Source organism: Carcharhinus amblyrhynchos, chromosome 21, assembly GCF_965287045.1.
Source record: "Carcharhinus amblyrhynchos chromosome 21, sCarAmb.v2.hapA, whole genome shotgun sequence".
In the NCBI taxonomy this organism is placed as follows: domain Eukaryota; kingdom Metazoa; phylum Chordata; class Chondrichthyes; order Carcharhiniformes; family Carcharhinidae; genus Carcharhinus; species Carcharhinus amblyrhynchos.
In genome coordinates this window covers 47,115,048-47,122,167 of record NC_137344.1, presented here as the reverse complement: position 1 = coordinate 47,122,167, position 7,120 = coordinate 47,115,048, and the positions used below count along the sequence as shown (strand labels likewise).

General features: G+C 47.2%; 1 protein-coding gene across 2 annotated transcripts in view; it reads left to right on the top strand.

The window, feature by feature from the left end:
- Positions 1-2,804: 2,804 nt before the first annotated feature.
- The window catches only part of spata20 (spermatogenesis associated 20), a 368,934-nt gene continuing 364,618 nt past the window's right edge, over positions 2,805-7,120 (top strand). Inside the window, exon 1 of one of the 2 annotated variants that reach the window (XM_080209099.1) lies at positions 2,805-2,913. The gene's annotated coding sequence lies outside the window, so the exon portion shown is untranslated. Of the gene's footprint in view, positions 2,914-3,566; positions 3,606-7,120 lie in introns of those variants that run through there. The other variant, XM_080209101.1, reaches the window with a different exon arrangement.

Sequence of the window (7,120 nt, the reverse complement as noted above, 5' to 3'; positions counted from 1 at the left end):
CATGACCCCTATCTAATGTTTTATGGCCATCCAGATTGAGGGAAACCGATTTAGGGACAATTTATTCCTGCCAATCAGCCTAACAGCACATCTTTGGGGTGTGGGAGGAAACCGGAGCACCCGGAGAAAACCCACGCAAGCACGGGGAGAATGTGCAAACTCCCACAGACACCGGCCCAAATCCATGTGTCTGCACAGCAATCAGTGATAGTCACTGAGCTGTCGTCTTGCCCAGTATCTGGTCCAGTTTAGGCACACACTAACGACATGAAGCACTAGGCCAATCTCAAACAACCAAGAGCCCCAGTACGACCCATCGCGTGTATGCCCCTCGTTGGACGCGAGGTGGACTGACTTAAAACCTGTGAATGAAAAGAGACAGCTGTCAGAGGTAGTCTTTTCTTAGAGAGTAGCAAGGGCATGGAATGCCCTGCTTGCAACAGTAGTGGACTCACCAATATTGAGGGCATTTAAATGGTCATTGGATAAACATATGGATGATATTGGAATAGTGTAGGCTAAATGGGCTTTAGATTGGTTTCACAGGTTGGTGCAACATCGAGGACCGAAGGGCCTGTATTGCACTGTAATGTTCTACATTCTATGATCCAAGGTAGGAATTGAACCTGGGTACCTGATGCTGTGAGGCAGCAGTGCTAGCCACTGTGTCACCGTGGTGCCCCGGATAAAGTCTCAGTTTAATCTCATTGGCTACCTCGATCTTTTACTTTACCTTAACCTGTGCAAACCATGACGTCAGGCATCAGCATATCCCCAGTGCAATGGGTTAGCCTCGTCCTTGGCCTGATCATGGTTTCACCTATGTTTTTATTTCAGATCTCCAGCATCTGCAGTATATTGCTTTTATTTCACCCAAATATAGGACAGTTACTGTGAAATCTAACAAAGGATTTCAGAAGGATGGCTGTTCTTCACCCATGGATGGCACAGTGGCGAAATCTAACAAGGGATTTCAGAAGGATGGCTGTTCTTCACCCACGGACGGCACAGTGGTTGGCACTACTGCCTCACAACTCCAGGGACCTGAGTTCAATTCCCAGCTTGGATCACTTTCTATGCAAGTTTGCATGTTCTCCCCAAGTCTCGTGGCTTTCCTTCAACAGTGAGAAAGACATGTTGGTTAGGTTCATTGGCCATGCTAAATTTTCCTGAAATGTATCCGAACAGGTGCAGAGTGTGGCGACTAGAGGACATTATAGTGTTAATGTAAGCCTACTTGTGACACTAATAAATTAACTTTTTAAAAATTTAACTTATTATTTATTTGTCACAAGTAAGGCTTACATTAAGTTTTGATTTGATTTATTATTGTCACATGTATTTACAGTGAAAAGTATTGTTTCTTGCGTGTTATACAGACAAAGCATACCGTTCATAGAAAAGGAAATGAGAGGGTGCAGAATGTAGTGCTACAGTCATAGCTAGGATGTAGAGAAAGATCAACTTAATGCAAGGTTTAATTCAAAAGTCTTACAGCAGCAGGGCAGAAGCTGTTCTTGAGTCGGTTAGTACGTGACCTCAGACTTTTGTATCTTTTTCCCGAAGGAAGAAGGTGGAAGAGAGAATGTCCGGGGTGCTTGGGATCCTTAATCATGCTGGCTGCTTTTCCGAGGCAGCCGGAAGTGTGGATGGGAAGCTGGTTTGCATGATGGACTGGCTACAGTGAAATTCCCCTCGTCGCCACAGTCCGGTGCCCATATGGGTCAATGCACCTCCCCAGCACGTCTTTCAGACTGTGGGAGGAAACCGGAGAATCTGGAGGAAACCCACGCAGACACGGGGAGAATGTGCAGACTCCACACAGACAGTGACCCAAGCTGGGAATCGAACCAGGTCCCTGGCACTGTGAAGAAGCAGTGCTAACCACAGTGCCACCATTTCACCCAAACTTCAAAGATTTGAAATTTGCAGGTAGAGGATGTGGATGTGGTTAAGAAGGCATATGGTATACTGGCCTTCATCAATCAAGGGATTGAGTTGAGGAGTCAGGAGATAATGCTGCAGCTTTATAACACCCTGGTCAGACCCCACTAGGAATACTGTGCTCAGTTTTGGTCGCCTCATTACAGGAGGGCTGTAGAACATAGAACATTACAGTGCAGTACAGGCCCTTCGGCCCTCGATGGTTCCACTGGTCGGTGCAACAATCTAATGACCCTACGCTAATTGAAAGGGTGCAGAGGAGATTTACAAGGATGTTGCCTGGATTGGGTGGCATGCCTTATGAAGATAGGTTGAGGGCGTTTGGTCTTTTCTCCTTGGAGAGACGAAGGACGAGAGGTGACCTGATAGAGGTGTATAAGATGTTGAGAGGTATAGATAGGGTGGATTCTCAGAGGCTATTTCCCAGGACTGAAATGGTCGCTATGAGAGGACACAAGTTTAAGGTGCTGGGGAGCAGGTACAGAGGAAATGTCAAGGGTAAGTTTTTCACTCAGAGGGTGGTGGGTGAGTGGAATCGGCTGCCGTCGGTGGTGGTGGAGGCAAATTTGATAGGATCTTTTAAGAGTCTTCTGGATGAGTACATGGGATTTAATAGGAGTGAGAGTTATAGGTAAGAGTTATAGGTAGGGATTTGACCAGCACAACTTGTGGGCCAAAGGGCCTGTCTGTGCTGTAGATTCTAGATGTATGATTCTAGATTCTATGTTCTAGAAGGATGGATGTCCTCCACAGGGTGGTTGGTGGGAGCAGCTGAGGTACCATCGGCTGTTGTTGTACATAAAGTCCTCCGGCCACTAGAGGCGCGCTGGCAGGCGCTGCGCTACTGATTGGGACAATGCTGCCGTGCAGGGGCTGCCTGGCGCTCTGCCTCCGCCGACTGGCGGCTTCAGCTCGGGCCGCGGTGGGCAACAGACCGATAGGCCTGGCAGCGACAGCTGCACCACGCAGGTAAAGGGTGCGCTCAGGGAGAAATCGACCCTACCTCGCCGGAAGGGTATAGGCTGTGCTCAGGCACCGGCGCGGTGCGGGGCGGCTGGGGCTTTATTGATAAAAGCGACGGGCACTTCGCCCCGCTGTGGGCTCAGCTGTGGCGGAGGCTGACGGGAGTTGTAGTCCTGTCACTGCCGCGGGAGCTGACGGGAGTTGTAGTCTCTTCACCCCGTCGCTTTTTTTCTGCCGCGGTGGCTGATGGGAGTTGTAGTCCTGTCACTGCCACGGGAGTTGTAGTCTCGCTCGCGCGCTCTCAATCTCTGCCGCGGTGGCTGATGGGAGTTATAGTCTCCTCTCTCTGCCGCGGTGGCTGATGGGAGTTATAGTCTCCTCTCTCTGCCTCGGCGGCTGACGGGAGCTGTAGTTTCTCTCTCTCTCTCTCTCTCTCTCTCTCTGCCTCGGCGGCTGACGGGAGTTGTAGTTTCCTCTCGCTCTGCCTCGGCGGCTGACGGGAGTTGTAGTTTCCTTTCGCTGCCGCGGCGGCTGACGGGAGTTGTAGTCCTTTCGCTGCCGTCTTCAATGTTGGTTGCAGGGGGAGGACTACAACTCCCGGCGTTACCAGCGCAGGGTGCCGCCCCCTCCTCTGTTCACTCACACTGCAGAGCTGACAGGTGTGTTTGTTGCAGCATTTCCTTTGGGGCTGAGGGAAGGTATTGAAGCAACTGTCCTGTTTTATTTACTTTTAAACCTCAAACTTCTCAATCTGTAAACAGATGGGCTGAAATGTGTAACAATCTCCTAATTTGTAATCTATTGGTTGCTTTTGAGCTTAATAACTTTAGACAATGAGTAGAAATCAGTGGGTGATGTGTTTTAAAACTTGATTAATTTTGTTTGGTTTATGTTAGAAATGTTTTTCCAATTGCTAATGAAAACAGTAGAAGTTAATGCAGTATGAAGTTAATGACAGTTTGATGGATGGACTCTGAATTTTGCTGCTGTTTAGGTGCCTGTTAGGGTGAATATTAAACTATCTATGAAGGTTGTGGTGTACATACAAACACTTTTCCTAGCCTTGGGCATTGAATAATGTATTTCTAGCCTGGACAGTGCTTGGTAGGGATGTTCCAGAATAATAATTTTCCTGCAGGTCATTTAATAGATTTATTACAACACAGAAGAAGGCCATTTAGCTCACCATGCCTTGCTGGCTGTTCTCGATTGCAATTTGGGCAGCGTGCCTTAATGATTATTGTCCTGTGGTTCTGACATCCATCATTATGAAATGCTTCGAAAGGTTAGTCAAGGCACAAATCGATTCCAGCCTCCCCGATTGCCTGGATCCACTACAGTTCAACCACTGCCATAACAGGTCCATAGCAGACGCCATCTCTTTGGCTCTACACTCAGTAAGATGATGAAGGGGATGGATAGGGTAGAGGTGGAGAGACTCTTCCCGCTCAGAAAGGACGGCAGGACTAGAGGGCACAGCCTCAAGATAAGGGGGGGGGCGGAGGGGGGGGGGGAGGAGGGGAGGGGGGGCAGTTTAGATCCGAGTTGAGGGGGAACTTCTTCACTCAAAGGGTGGTGAATGTCTGGAATTCTCTGCCTGTTGAAGTGGTGGAGGCTGCCTCGCTAAATATATTTAAGACACGGGTAGATAGGTTTTTGGTAGGCAAGGGGATTAAGGGTTATGAGGAGAAAGCGGGAATGTGGAACTGAGCCACTTCAGATCAGCCATTACTTTATTGAATGGCGGGGCAGGCTCGAGGGGCTAGATGGCCTACTCCTGCTCCTATTTCTTATGTTCTTATGTTCTCAACCCTGGAACACCTAGATAACAAAGACACCTATTTCAGATTCCTATTTATTGATTACAGTTCGGCCTTTAATATTATTCTTATGAAACTCATGTCTAAACTCCGAGGACTGGGGCTCGGCTGCTCCCTCTGCAACTGAATCCTAGACTTCCGAACCCACAGACTGCAATCAGTAAGGATTGGCAACAACACCTCTTCCATGAATATCCTCAACACCAGTGTCCCCCAACCCCTTACTGTGTTCCTTATACACCTATGACTGTGTGGCCAAATTCCCCTCCAACTCGATTTTTCAAGTTTGCTGATGACACCACCGTAGTGGGTTGGATCTCAGACAATGATGAGACAGAGTACAGGAATGAGATAGAGAAACTGGTGCGATGACAATAATCTTTTCCTCAAATAATCAGCAATACAAAGGAGATAGTCATCGACTTCAGGAAGTGTAGTGGCGGACATGCCTCTGGCTACAGCAATGGGGACAAAGTAGAAATGATCTAAGCTTTTAGGCATCCAGATCACTAACAACCTATCCTGGACCTTCCATACCGATGCTATAGTTGAGAAATTAGAGGCCTCGGTGGGCTTTCTTTAAGGAAAGTATGGCTCCTGCTCTGTCCGAGACCACAATAAACTACAAGGGGTCATGAACGAGCCTAGTCCGTCACACAAATCAGCCTCCCATCCATTGATTCTGTCTATACTTCCCATTACTTCGGAAAAGCAGCCAGTGTAGCCAGGGACCCAACGCACTCTGGATATTCTCCCTTCTACCTCTTGCATCAGGAAAAGCTTACAAAAGTCTGAGGACACGTATCACTGATTCAAGAACAGCTTCTTCCCTGCTGCTATCAGACTTTGGGGAGATCTACCTCGTATTAAGTTGATCTTTCTCTACACCTTAGACATGACTGTAACACTATATTCTGCACTCTCTCCTTTCCTTCTGTATGTATGGCCTGCTTTGTCATGTGTAGCGTGCAAGAAACAATACTCTTCACTGTATAACAATACATGTGACAGTAATAAGTCAGATCAGTTCATATACTGCCCCTTTCTTGTTAGCATCTATTAGGTTCTGTTGATGGATACCCAGTAGTTTAAGGTGATAAGGTGAACAGGTGTTGGGTATTGAGTTAATTATACACAAATGCCTATTAAAAAAAGGAGTGTCTTCTTTACCAGCAGGCTTGGAATTTCTCTGATATCATTCTTTTCAGCTGTTTAGAAAATGTAGAATGTTCTAAGACACAAAGAGGCTATTTTGGCCTTAATCTAATCCTATTTTCCAGCGCTTGGTGATTGAGCTGGGGGTTGTGAGGCTTCAGGCCAAACACTTTTTTTTAAAAGACTTGAGGATTTATGTCTCGACCACCCTTTCAGGAATTGAGTTCCAGACCTCTACTACCTTTTGGGTGAAAAATGTCTTTCGTCTTCTCCCCTCTAATTCTTCTGCCAATCATTCTATGCCCCGTGGTCACTGACCACTCTTCCCAGGGAAACGGGTCCTTCCCGTCCACTCCACTAGGCTCCTCACAATCTTGTACACATCATTCAAATCTCACCTCAGTTCCAAGGTCAACCCCGGCCTCTTCAATCTTTTCTTTGCTGCAATGTTCCAATCCTTGAAGGGTCTTCATAAATCTCCCCTTTCCTATGAAATTACATCCTTTTTGTAATTAAGTGACCAGAATTGCACGCAGTATCCAAGTTGTGGCCTAATAAGAGTTTCTGTTTATTGTTCCATCATAAACATTTTGCCCTTACTTTCCTTGTTAGCTATGACATAGAATGTGTTTCATATGCCTTCTTAACCACTCTATCCTTGAAAGTAGCTGAACAATATGCAGACAAGCACTTCAATGTCCCTCACTTGCTCTACACTCCTTGGTTGTCTCCCATTTATTGTGTATTCCCTTGCCCTGTTCCACCCTCTCAAGCGCATCCGGGTGTTAGAGATGGAACGGTGGTAGGACTGGAGGGTCTTGATGACATTACTGTTACTAGAGAGGTGGTGCTCGACAGACTGGAGGGGGCTGATTGTGGACAAGTCGCCAGGACCGGATGGAATGCATCCGAGGGTTCTGAAAGAAATGGCGGAGGTGATAGTGGATGCCTTGGTGGTTATTTTCCAGACGTCGCTGGATTCCGGGGAAGTGCCGGAAGATTGGAAAGCGGCTAATGTTACGCCGTTGTTTAAGAAGGGTGCCAGGCAAAAGGCGGGGAATTATAGGCCGGTTAGTTTAACGTCTGTTGTAGGTAAAATGTTAGAATCCGTCATCAAGGAGGAAATAGCGAGGCATCTTGAGGGGAATTGCTTGATAGAGCAGACGCAGCACGGTTTCATTAAAGGGAAGTCGTGTCTGACAAATTTACTGGAGTTCTATGAGTATGTGTCTAGGGCG